Source organism: Thermobia domestica, unplaced genomic scaffold (assembly GCF_964235325.1).
Source record: "Thermobia domestica unplaced genomic scaffold, izTheDome1.hap1.1 HAP1_SCAFFOLD_392, whole genome shotgun sequence".
In the NCBI taxonomy this organism is placed as follows: Eukaryota; Metazoa; Arthropoda; class Insecta; order Zygentoma; family Lepismatidae; genus Thermobia; species Thermobia domestica.
This window is the reverse complement of record NW_027656103.1, coordinates 128,846-143,654: the sequence shown is the minus strand read 5'-3', so window position 1 is coordinate 143,654 and position 14,809 is coordinate 128,846.

Sequence of the window (14,809 nt, the reverse complement as noted above, 5' to 3'; positions counted from 1 at the left end):
AAATTTGTGAGTTTCGTTCGTTTAGATTATGGTGGGTTTTTTCTAATGGTAAAAATTATTAATTTCACTTATTAGAAAACGCCATTAGTAACTTTTGATTCACATCAATAAATCATCTTAAATTTTCAAAATTTTCTAGAAATTTCAAGTGTGTTAACACACGTTGTTCCTTCATCTCGTCTCCATCTTCAGATGAATTTTTATTTGTATCCTTGTTTCCCAAGACTGGATCTGGCTGAACGCCAGTTAAAACTTCACTTTTCTGTTTGCATTCTGTCCGACACTAATAATTCCTGTACTGCATTACTTCGAATTATCTAATAGAGAGTTCGGGGCCGCAGTAGCTCAGTGGAAGAGCGTTCACCTCTGGTGAACGGTGGTCCCTGGTTCGATCCCAGCTCTCGCCAAGTGAATTTTCTGGTGGACAAACGCGTACGCGTGGGTTTTCTCGGGGTTCACTCGTTTTCTCCAACTTTCATCATTCCACCATTTGATTCATTTCTTATCATCACCGTCTCCTTTAGCCTAGCCGGCATAAATGTAGGACGTAAAACTCAAAGATTTTATTTCTACGAAATTGTAGGAATGTACATGTTATTCATAAATTCCAGACAGTAGATAAGACGGGGAAGGGTTAAGTGAAGAACTTGAAACATTTCTTCTCGAGACTTTTGAGCATACGAACTTGATATTTTTTACACGTTATATTCATAAACAATGAGCAATGTTTTAAAAACCTAATTTGGAAATAAGGCTCTATTTAATCTTTGTTATTCATCCGATATTTATATGGGTAGAAGATTCAAGATTGTTTTTCTTTTCTTTTTATATTTTTTTCAAATATCATCCACAGACCTTTGCTTAGACTAAGTCTGGGTTAAAGATATCCATTTCCCCATTCAAGAAAAGGGTGCAACCTTTCTTTCCTTTTCCAGCAGAGCTCGAAAACGGTTAGCCGTACGAAATTCATTTTCTGCATAAATGTTCACCACAACTGTATATGGATAATTAATAGGGTGGGCCGATTTTCAACCTTTTCCCGAAAATCAGCTCGACGAAGCGGTTAAAGGGTGTCTTTAGTAGGCAAAGTGTACATATTTTTGTTTTCAGGATTTTTAGTCAACGCCTTCATGTGCCTCCTCGAGGTTTCATGGAAAACGTATGCAACACGCACTACACGTTCCCACTTTTCAGGTTTTTGCCTATGTAAATTGAATACATTTCGTTTCTTTTTTTTTTTTTTAATTCAACCTTAGGGAGAGCTTGAACTATACATAATTCATCTTCCCAAAGCCCACTTATCTGAAGTTCTTCGCTTAAATTGAACCATTTTCAAAGCTTAAACCGCTTCACGGAACTAATTTTCGAGAAAAATTGAAAATCGGCCCACCCTAATAATTAATCGCAGTTTTGCGAAACACGAACTCTAAAGGAAGAACTGTACTTGAATTTTTTTTAATTCTAAAAAACCTGAAAGCTATGTAGGAACTTAAAATCTTTCTTATTCTCCTTACACTCTAGCGTGCAAGTAAGACTTACTCTCAGGAAATGCAAGTCCTTATAAAGATGAAGGATTTCCTATATTTGTTCTTGTCGTTCGTCATACCTCTAAAGCTTAGATGTAAAATTGAAATTAATCATTACGGCTATACTATGAAAAGAGCGTAGGAACATAGACTCCGTTCGACTGTTTTCTGTGCATGTGTGTGTTTGTTGAATCAACTAGTCGCCATGGTTGTTCTAATTGAACACGCGGTCGCTGTTCTCTCAGTTTTGTTTGAAAGACCTCTAACCGAGCGTTCCTCGATGTACACTATGTGATCAAATGTATCCGGACACCTGGCTGAAAATGACTTACAACTTTGTGGCGCCCTCCATCGGTACTGCTGGAATTCAATATGGTGTTGGCCCACCCTTAGCCTTGATGACAGCTTCCACTCTCGCAGGCATTCTTTCAATCAGGTACTGGAAGGTTTCTTGGAGAATGGTAGCCCATTCTTCACGGAGTGCCGAACCGGGGAGAGGTATTGATGTAGGTCGGTGAATCTTGGCACGGAGTCAGCGTTCCAAAACATCCCAAAGGTGTTTTATAGGATTCAAGTCAGGACTCTGTGCAGGCGAGTCCATTACAGGAATGTTATGGTCGTGTAACCACTCCGCCACAGGCCGTGCAGTATGAACAGATGCTCAATTGTGTTGAAAGATGCAATCGCCAGCCCCAAATTGCTCTTCAACAGTAGGAAACAAGAATGTGTTTAAAACATCAATGTATGCCTGCGCTGTGAAAGTGTCACGCAAAACAATAAGGAGTACAAGCCCCCTCCAAGAAAACACGACCACACCATAACATCATCACCTCCGAATTTTACTGTTGGCACTACACACGCTGAAAGATGACGTTCACCGGTCATTCGACATACCCACACCCTGCCATCGGATCGCCACATTGTGTACCGTGATTCGTCACTCCACACAACGTTTTTCCACCTTTCAATTGTCCAATGTTTACGCTCCTTTCATCAAGCGAGGGTTCGTTTGGCATTTACCTGCGTGATGTGTGGCTTATGAGCAGCCGCTCGACCATGAAATACAAGTTTTCTCACTTTACGCCTAACTGCCATAGTACTTGGAGTGGATCCTGATGCAGTTTGAAATTCTTGTGAGATGGTCTGGATAGATGTCTTCCAATTACACTTTATGACCTTATTCAACTGTCGGCGGTCTCTGTCAGTCAACAGACGAGGGCGGACTGTACGCTCTTTTGCTGTATGTGTCGCTTCACGTTTCTACTACACTATCCCATCAGACACAGTGGATCTAGAGATGTTTAGGAGTGTGGAAATCTCGCGTACAGACCCCTGATACAAGTTACAAGCAATTACCTGACCACGTTCGAAGTCCGTGAGTTCCGCGGAGCGCCCTATTCTGCTTTCTCACAATGTCTAATGATTACTGAGGTAGCTGATAATGAACACCTGCCAGTAGGTGGCAGCACAATGCACCTAATTTGAAACGACGTATGTTTTGGGGGTGTCCGGATACTTTTGATCACATAGTGTATGTCAGAAGCACCGGGAGACTCCTCTGCGGTAAATTCCTGTCCATGGAATATTGTAATTAATTTCCTCTGATAAATAATATGCAGAACTTAATGACGAGAGTTGTTTCTAAGTAGTTAAGATTACCAAACACCTTTACATATGTCTTCTGTTTGTCTGTCCGTGAGACACAAAATCTTAAGAAAGACTTGATGGACCATCATCGGTTTTAGCCAGGATGCAGAGGGTCAAACGTTAGAAATCGTGTTTGTTGATAGAACTGGTATACCTAGTTGATACGAAGGTATGGATTATCAAAGAGCGGTTCCACATATACTTCTGAGCTTTTGGCATCTATGTCCATGTTGGCCAGTAATTGATAAGGGATGACGTCCCTCGGTAATCGTGTTATTTAAAGAATGGAAAGGAAGAAAACAGCCTGTAACCTATATGTGAGGTACCATCCCGACATTTGCCTGATGTGAATGAGGAAAGCAAAGGAAAGCCTCTCTCAGGATGGCTGGCATGAAAATGCTTTTACACTTTTTCGATCAAGTATCCTCACCTACTCCTATAAGAGTAGTTATGAATATCACCCTTGCTTAATAGGACACCTGCTCAGTTGTTGCTATCGGCTGGTTAGTATAATGTCTAGGATGCAAATTACTAATCTGTCCGTGAAAGACAACGCCAAATTAAACTAAAGCCTTTCAACCAATCTCCTTCACGTTGTGTACACAGTAACGCTGCTGTTTGTTTCATCATCAAATAAAATTAATTGATCTTATGTTAAAATAGATGTTGGTTTGTGAGTTTTTTTCGAAGTAGAAGCAGGAAATAACTCTTCTCAAACACATGCGATGTCAGTCAACATTAATAACTTGAGAGCAGACAACAGTCAACACAAAGTAGCACTGAAGTGCGTATCGTAAATAACTGCTATATTTGGGGATGAAAACAGTCCAAAGAAGGTGAAGAACTATATAAGAATGGCATAGGATAGTGGAGGACATCGAAAATAAAACTAAATATATCATCATACATTTATAACATATGAAATGTTAGATTGGTGTTCGGTGCTTCCCTCTGCATCCTCCGTTTATACACTGAATGTTTCGTATATGCGGCGTTTAGAGCACAAGAGAATCAAGTATAATTACATAAGTGGTGAGTAAAAGAGAAAGGTTCTACAATACGCTTACATTATAAAAGATATTTACAATTTCTGAAAGGAACTTTAGGAATGAATCTTAAAAATGAAACATGTCCCAAATTATCTAAAGTGACCTTCATTCTCTTGCTGTGCATTGAAAACAACATATTGCAGCTAATAACTAGAATGGAGCTACATAATTTATGTTAACCTCTTGCGTCATGATTATTCCTCCCTTCCTAAAGTCAAATAAGACATTGGTCCCAGATGTTACATGTATTTTTATGATACATGAAAGTACTACAAATATAGAATGTAGTATCGTAAAATGTCTGAAAAAGAATATCTATTTCCACGTACAGAAGACTGTTTTCCTTGTGTCATTAAGGGTTGCGGTGTTTCACAAACTATGAAGAATATGAATGGTGTAGATAAATCAATGAATGTTATTTTTTGTACGGGGGACTTTTGAGAATAATTTCATACGCCCTGCTGAAACGGGGAATTTTTTTTCTTAACTGTAATAAAACGAGTAACTCTTCCGTTCTTATAACGATAATGCAATATAGTAGTTTCTCGAATTTCATAAATAAAATTTAAGTTAAAATTCAGAAACAGGCAGAGCAATCTCGTACCTATAAGTTATGGTGAAGTGGATTCGATTCACAGCGAAAGCTCGTGTAGTTCGAATCCCACTTTAAGATATAGATCCACGTCTCATAACGTCGACAGCGTCACAAAGTGTCGTATCTCAAAAAAATCGAAATTTGAGATATTTTACTATGTAATTGCATACAATGACTTCTACAATTTCACAAAACGACACATCTGTACTATGCGTTGTTTTGACGGTAGTGATAACGTCACTGTGTAGTATCTTAAGTCAAAGCATATAAACCATTTTCACAAACAGTCGTATCTTGAGTTACGGCAGTTTGTGAGCAACAAATTTTTCGCAAGTGGACAGATACGTCTATATTCATAGCAATTTGTTTTTATTTATATATTTATTTTTTAACCTATACAAGGGTCGCAGTTAACCTATAGAAAGGTCGCAGTTTGTAGGTAAAGTTCAAAGATTGTTTTCAAAGCTTTCTTGCATTGTTATTAATAAGCCCAAGAGCGATACGTGTTGTTTTAGCAAACTAACGCGTGGAAAACTACGTCTTGTTTTGTTGCACTTACTTCATTTGAGTGTTGTAATGCACATGGTGTAGATGTAAAACTTATCTTGCTACGATGGAAGGTGTTAAAAACATGGATGTTTTGGTTCAATGGCAAGATGGAGCAAAGAATATTGTGTCCAGTACAGATATACATTTTTCTGGTGAATTACAGCAGGGTACTGAAGTAAAAATGTACTGGAAACCTGACGGGAAATGGTATACGGGAACTGTTCTTGCAGTTGAAGACGAAAAGCTGGATATATCATTTGATAGTGACGTTCCTTTGTCCCAAGTACAACAGCAAATGAATTCCAACAGAGATAATATCGACTCAGATTCATGTGATGATCTCAGTGTTTCAGACGAAGACCCAACGTACGTCCAACCATCTTGTGAGGTCTTAGGCTGCAACAAGGAAGTGTTTGGTGCGTGTGTAAAGTGCATGTGTCTAGTATGTTGGGAACACTTTCAAGATTATGTAAATTGCAGAAACAATCACCAATTATTTACCAAGGCAAGAAAGAAATCTACTGACACTGTGTGTGAGCCGAAAGACATAATAGAAGAGTGTATAGGAGCTTCGTCAGAGATTTCTTTGAAGGATCTTCCCAATACCAGTTTACAATCAAGGCAAACAGTAACCACAGACAATGACCGCAAGAACCCCAAAGATTACGACATGGAAGGTTCACCTCGCGAAGCCTTGTTGATCAGTTCGAAAAAAAGTAACAAATACAAGGAAGCTAAACTTCTAAGAAATGAGGGTCTCCAATGTATGCAAATTCTATGCAAATTGATATATGTCAAGTTTGGTAATCGGGCCAGTAACAGTACTGCAATCCAGTTCTCTTGGAGCGAGCTAGTGATGAGGAACGGCCTATACTGTAAGGTTTGATCTTTGATCATTCCTTCTGGAACCACAAACTACAAAGGTTTCAAGCCTCTATCGTAGTTTGGTAACTGAAAAATAAAACCGGAGCTAATGACATGGTCCTATAATCCAGTTCTCTTGGGAATAAGCTAGTAATGAGGAACGGCCTATGCTGTGAGGTTGAATCTTTGATACCATCTTCTGGAACCATCAACTGCAAAGGTTTTAAGCTTCTATCATAGTTAAAATAAAACCCGGATCACTAACTATGTCCTGCAATCCAGTCCTCTTGAGAGTGAGCTAGTAGTGAGGAACGGCCTATACTGTGAGGTTTGATCTCTGGTTGCTTCTGGAACATCATCGGAACATGCTTCGTACATCAGTTTTATTTATTTTTTTACCTTACAGCATCAATAGGTTACCGTACACACGGAAAAGAAAGTATTTGACAGTTGACAAATGTGCTTTTGCAAATAACTCGGAAACAGATGAAATAATTTGAATCTTTTTTGTTGTTATTCATAGGATAGTTATAATTTGATAACTTGCCAAAATCGGTACTGTAATAGGTTAATTTATTGTTGACTTATAAAGAAAAGAATGTTGTCAACTGAAGATTACTTTCTTTCGTAACTGTACAATACCGATAGGTTATCTTATAATATCAATTGGTAACAGTACAACATTAAGTTTAAGATCTACAAAAAATGTAGTTTTCTCAATCTTCACGAAAACTACTTATTAGAGTTTACATTCATACATATCGTTTTGTTCAGCTGATTTAGATCTATCGATTGTTATATTTCTCTTCTAAGGACATTTCTTCCGTTGAATACTAATAGAGTTATAGAATTTAATAAATTGACCAAAATTGAGATTCAAGTCTTCAAACAACAAACGTTACCAGTTACAAGTGTAATATTTTTCGGCGAATATTTAAGACGAATAACATAACAATTAATATAACTTATAATTACATTCCATTCCTCAAGCGATGGACATTTCATATACAAAGCTATTGTTCAATGGAAAGTTTACAATAACAACTTCCTTTCTATTGCGCAGTTATTAGAATTGTCTAAAGACATCCTGTTATGCAGGATATTGACGCATTCCAAATGCATTAAATAATGTTTGCAGCTGTCCATGACTAACGCACTTATTATAAACATAGAGCGCTTTACTTCCAGCTCACAGTGGTACGAAACGCTAAACACGTGGCCAAAATTCAAAATCTCCTTCAAAGTGCATAAACATGGGCATGCTGTGGTTTTTGACCTCACTGATCACGAACTTGATATCCAAATTTAAAACTTCAAAATGGCGGATCAAGTGTGGCGGATCAAATTTTGAGAAAAAGTATAATAAGGTAACAAAAATTGTATATTAGGGGTTTTGACATCACTGAATGCAAATTTGATATCAAAATGGAAAAATTGAATATGGTGTATCCAATATTGCGAGTCAAATTAATACATTGACATATATGGGTACAATTTAGAACTTTTCCCAGTGCCCTCTTTCCCAAATTCAGGTATTTTCTTCTTGATATTCCCATATCAGGAAAAAGAGCTAACACTTCATCATTGCTAAACACATCCGTGTGTGAAGACATTAATTTTACAGCTTTCATATACTTCTCTGGTCTCGACGGACTTGAATATAAAACGTCTTTGAAGCACTCAATTTTCCGGAAGAGCTAATACTCATTTGCTTAGCGTAAACAAATGCCTTAACGTCATTATTATTGATAATTTCTTCAGTTCTTCTTCGCTTTGAACATTCGGTCAAAGATAAAAATTACGAGGAAAGTGGTCGATCGATCTTTTTGTTTCCCTGATGTCTTAGCGGTATTACGATGTACACAAAACGATAACATAACTCTTAGCCATTCATTATTCATGTGAAAAAAAACTAATTCATCCTTTCTATTGGGCTCTTGATATTTGTCCCTCATTCTATAAAATAAAGATGCGATGCTTGTCTTCATATCGTCACATATTTTAATACAACGACCACTCCTAGAAGAGAGGTGATGTTCCAAATTTTCAATAATGATTTGTAGATAGCTTTTCAAACGGTCTTTCATGGAAAGCAAATATTGTTTATGCGATAATTAGATGATTTCACCTTTTGGATCTAAAATTAATATAATTAATATTGTCAAATAATCACTTTTTGTATTCCTAAATTATTTACCTTTATTCAATTGAATTTATTGTATATATTTCATATGAATTATAAAATAATGGAAACTAAAATATGCATACATCGACTATCCTTTTCTATGTTATACTGAAGTATTTCTCTCCTTTTTTATTTGTTGCCTTTCACTATTTTATTTGAAAGTACCGTGTAAACATCATTTTCACTTATATTATAATAATTTAACTTTGATTTTTACTTTTTTGTTTAACATTAACAAAATACTTAAATATTTATTAACGGCAACGGCAACTTTTTATACAATCGCAACACACAAAAAAGGCGCAGCTGTTTTTAACACATTCTTGTAATAAATTGATCATAGATTATGGGTCAATACAAAAAGGGGCGTCATATATAAATGTTGAGTTCCGGTTTTAATTCACTTTGAAATAATTTCAAAATTTTTTATATAAACATTAATGCTAATAAATGTTTAATAACTAACGTATTATAAATAATATATGGCCTTAAAATCCTTTACATACATCCCGAAACAACGTAAATTTTGATTTAAATAAATCGGAAAAGTATACAATAAATTATTTCATATGAAACTCGAGCTATATTTCTCGCGCGCATCAGGTATTACAAGATACACAAAAGTAGGTCAAATTTGACTTCCAATACTAACTCTGGTATAAACAGCTGGCCGTTTCCATGGGTAAAGTTTAGGAGACCAATTGTTACTGTAGCGAACCTAATACTTAAAAATAACCAGATAGCAACTTTTCATTTTCATTTTTGGCCACGTTTTAGGCATTTCTTTCCACTGTGCAGCGGGGAGAAGGTGGCGCAGTGGTAGAGCGCTTACTTCTGGTACATGGGGTCCCTGGTTCGATTTCCGGTCAAGTAAGTTTGTGGTCGACAACATCGTGCTCGTGCTCGTGAACTACAATTTCCTCCCACTTTTTCATTCAGCCAATTTTTCCATCATCACCCACTTGTTATAGTCATCGTCTCCCTTAACCTAACAGGCATAATCTCTGAACGTTAATCTCTATTATTATTATTATTATTATTATTATTATTATTATTATTATTATTATTATTATTATTATTATTATTATTATTATTATTATTATTATTATTTTGCTTTGAACTACTTTCTTTTTTTTCATGAATATAAGTTGCATAGATATTTCTTCTTCATAATCTCAAAAATAATTTTCATAGCACACGTTGACACGCTGTGTTGCCAAATTAGGTTGCCACATATACAGAGTGCCCATAAAAATAAAATCATATTTTAAACTTGTATTACGTCACTTTGGATAACGATATTAAAATGAAATTGGTTAGATTGGAAAGAGAAACTCAAATATTTTTGTGTATGTCAACAACGGTTAATAATGTCAATAATGGACGGAATCAAACACAGAAAAAGTAAATTCACTCATGTTTACTTCGTGAATGAATCACGGGTTCATTGGGGTTAATTGTTGGGTATTTAGCAGGCAATTGCTATTTCTGCTAGAGGTCACTTGGGAAGCTTTTATGTTTCTGTACTGTTATGCTGTAATGTGCTAACATAAATTTATTTCCTTTCGTCGTGTTATTATTAAAGAATAATTTTAAGGGGTTATGGCTACCCCACAAGAAAAAAGTTAGTGTGTTTTGGAATATCACAGCACGTAGAGTCTGGTGTAGTGATGGGCATTGGGAATATTCCCGGTGGGAAGGAATTTAAAAATGGGAATATTCCCGTGTTTTTCCCTGGCTTATAAATTCCCGGGAAGGAATTTATTTCCATTTCTCTACTTTATCTTCCAAATTATAAGAACCATATGACTGATTACTTTATTTTAATATATTATGATTTACTTCTGGCTTTTAAAGAATTTGGAGGTTAAAAATTTTAATACTATTTGACGGTACTTTATATAACTGATAATATGAGATTTTAAGTTCCATTTCCATTTGAACTAAAAAGTAAAGTAATTGTCTAGTATTGAGGAGCCAAAACTAGCGAAAAGTAGGATGATTTACGGAAGAAATGAGTTGATAGTGACGTTAATGTAGTCAAGAAAGTATCGAACACATTTTTTTTTTGGGGGGGGGCACTAGGAGATTTATACAAAACGGAAAAGTAAGTGAAAATAATTTCTGAGAGAAAAGAAAATGAATTGTTGGTAACAAAGAAAAAAAACGTGCCATGCGGGGCTCTAACCCGCCTTCATTCGCTAACGCTCGCTCTGCAATGCTGTCTGAATTTAATTTTGGTAACGTAATTTAACGTATGAAACCGTAAAACAACTGCAACGGAATAGAAATCGCAAAAGAAGTAGGTGCAAAAGCTGGCCCCCATTGATAAAGAACAGCCAAAATTAGCAAAGTACTAATTTACAAATGATGAAAAGGAACCATTTTGTAAAGTAATTTAGAATTATGTAGAAATAGAGATGAAGTATTATTAATAAGCCCTGAACCACCATTAGTAATAGACGTCGGTCTGTCTCCTCTCTCTGACTCTAATTTCTTAAGAGGTACTTGGACTTCTTTTACATGTGAATTAACGTCTGTATGCGCAAATGTTGATAAATTGGTGAGACATGTATCTTCTAGCATTTACCCAATCTAATTGGTTTATAACATTTATAAATTTAATGTGTTTATAATGTCAGTATTAGAGTCAAGTTGAGCAAATCCACTTACAAATAAATTTAAACTGTTTAGTGGTTTAAAAGTATTAGGTCTTACTATATAATTTTTCACACATATTTAATTGATAGAACATATTGTAAATAAATATACATTTCTGCGTACTCTCTAAATATAATAAAGTGTTAATAAAGTAACATAGTACCGTTCAGAATATACTTTTTAAAGAGTCCTCTGTGGACAACAGTAATAATATGCTGTGATATAAAAATTAATTCAACTTTGAAATCATAATATAGTAATAGAATGCAATTTTCTTTCTGATTAAACATAAATTCCCGGATAAATTCCCATTTTGGGGATCTTCCCGGGAATATTCCCAAAAATTATCTTCCCGGGAATTTACCCATCACTACTAGTCTGGTGCAGGTTCAGCGTGGTTTTAAGCAAAGGTTTCAACATCAGGCTCCTACACACACGTCGATTTTGAATTGGTACCGTGATTTTGTGGATCATGGCTGCATATGTCATCAAAGGAAAGGCCATTCAGGAAGACCATCAGTCAATGTGAGAATTGTGGAACAAGGGCGGAAGGCATTTGTACGTATCCCAGAAGTCTGTGCGTAAAACTAGTCAACAGTTGAACGTCCCTAAATCCACCGTATCTAAGATCCTGTGTACGTGACTGAAGTTACACCCCTACAAACTGCAATTAGTGCAAAATTGAAACCTGTTGACACAGTAAAACGATTAGATTTCTGTGAACATTTTATGGTACTAATGGAGAATAATGAAGAATTGTCAGCAAAAATAATTTTCGGTGATGATGCACCATTCCATGTTAATGGAAAAGTGAACAGGCGGTGTTAGGATTTGAGGGTGTGAGAATAAACATGCCATTTTCGAAGTTGAAAGAGACTCCCTTAAATTGAATGTATTTTGTGCCGTATCAAAATGTCAAGTCTATGACTCATTTTTCTTTTGAGACGCCACTGTCAAGAGTCCAACTTATCTTGACATGTTCACTAATTGGTTATTTCCATAATTAGAAGAAGAAGGCAAAATAACTTTATTTTCCAATAAGACGGAGCACCTCCTCATTCGCATTTACATTTTCGGGAAGACCTGAATGAATGGTTTTCAGGAAGATGGATTGAACGTGCTGAAAATGATGATAATGTCTTCTACAAGTGCCCGCCAAGGGCGCCTGACTTAGCGATCTGTGACATCTTTTTATGGGGTTACGTAAAAGATTGTGTCTATGTACTGTCATTATCTTAAAACCTGCAAGAAGTGCCAATTTGTATCAGTGGTGTCATCCAGTCCTTTTCATGTTGGAGCTTGTGTGGAGTGAGCGGGAATATCGTCTTGATGTCTACATCGCAACTCGTGGGGCCTACATTCAATGTTTATGTGGTATAATAAAATATATTTGAGTTTTCCTTTCAAATATAACCAATTTCATTTAAATACGACTATCCAAAGCGACGTAATACCACTTCAAAGCATGATAGTAATTTTATGGATACCCTGTACTCTCGTAAGAGCACATGCACTTCTTTAATGGTATAGGCGTAGCTAGAGCTTTGGGTATGCACAAAGAAAATAAATTAGGCCTTGTGCCTTTTTAATATCAGTGTAGCTTTGCAATAGTCATTTGGCTCTTTGACTGCACTAAGACTTTTAAAAGGGTATAAATTTACTAAATGACAGTGCCAAACATTACTGGAACATTACTATGTAGTAGCAAAAAATAAAATTGCATAGAAATTACACACACACACAAAATGTTCATAAATGTTCTAAACAAATACATCAAAATGCACATAATCTATAACAGAGTATGTCTGTCAAAAGATACAATGTTCATATATTCATCAATAACTTCATCTAAATCAACAGACAAAGCTCTTCCCTTTTTCACAAACAACAATAGGAGATCGTTCAATCTATTCTGCTTCTGAGTTGCTCTCAATTTATTTTTAACTTGAGTAAGCTTGGAGAAAGTTCTCTCACATGTGCAGCTTGTGATAGGTATAGAAGAGAAGCACTGGATTACAGAGTAGAATGCAGTAAATACCTTCTTTCTCCAAATATTGAAACTACTTCCGTAGCGTAACAGAAAACTTCCCTTAGATACAGACGATTTTCCTTTCAGAAGTCTTAGTTCTGTTGCCAACTCGTCGCCTGACAATTTGAATGTTCTAGCTAAGTGGATTATTTCTTTAGCTCTTACATTCAAGTCAACCAGATTTCCCACGACGCTGATGATCCCACTATTTTGAATAAATCTATCATAATACAACAAACAACTGACTCTAAAAGAATATAACAAAACATTCTGATATTCTCTTCCTTTATTTCGTACAAATACTGCGAGCTAACTGATTTGTCGAGACTCTTTGCAATTGTGTGCCTCTTCATTGGAGGAATTGAAATTTGCAAACTATCACAGCTTCGTTGTAAAGTTCAATGAATTGGGATGAGTTTCTCATGGATTACAAAGCATTGCGAAGCGATCTGACATTAAATACAACCGAAAGTAGATTTACATCTTGACTGGATTAACTTGCTATCCATGACGATCATTCCTAGGACTGGATGTAACGCTGTGAGACAAAAGACGAACTCAAACGCTCTGACATGTTTTAATTCATTCCGTTTAGCTCTCACATCACCATGATGACTATTTAAGTAACTTATTTCAAAGCAAAAATAATTGCAGAGTCTTCCTTTTCACTGCAGAAACAGCACGGCATGTCCATCTCATTCTTGACAAAGATTTCACTGTTCCCAAACTTACACCAATTTCCTGGCCTATACTTTCAAAAATAGCATACCTGATTTATCAAAGATAAATTGAAAACTTCAAGAAACGCAGTCTGAATTGATTTATTGTTGTATTATAAGAAGAAAATGTTTGCTTATCTAGTCTCTGAAAGAATAATATGATTTTAATAAATGTTTCAGGATTTAAAATTATAGAATAATCTATCAGATATTTCGTCTCAAGAATAAAAGTTCAAAAAGTGTGCAACAACTGTTATTGGATGAAAATTCTGATCTTTCTTGCTGGAGCTCGTGGCATGATTCTTTTGGAGACGAGATAGTGTGGTGGGTAAGGTCTACATTACGAAAGTTGATATCGAATGATAATTTTAGCGCCTGCCAACTGCACCGAATTCAAAACCTCGAATTCCACGTTAATAGCAAATATCATCCTTCATAACCTAGACGCTAAACACAAAGTTTAAGATTAAACTTCTTTTCAGTTTCTGAACATAAAGACAGGTATTAGATCGAGGGAGTTATTTTTATTCAGAAAATATTACTAATAAATTAGTCACGTGCACGATCGGACACAACAGACACAGGGAAAAGAGATACTCATACATGTAACTGATATTGGGTTTTGGTACACAGAATCTGAAAATCTTTCGATTCGTGAAATTTAGAAAGGGAGTAAATTTAATGTGGCAGACGTGCACGGAAAATAGAAAGCTTTTAACAACTATTGTATAGGAAGACAGAAGCACTCCTTTATATAGTTGTATATAGAGGAGATCTTTTAGTACCAGATTGATGTACGAAACATACAATTTTAATACATTTGTACAAATTTTGAAATTTCATCTCAAAATGTTTTTCTTAGGTATTTCGTATTGAAACATCAAGAACTCATGCTAATCTTATAACAATTTCTAACGAGAACTTCAAGCTTAGTGCTTAACGTAATCATAAGAAGCGCAAGGTATTAGTAAAACACAGATATTAT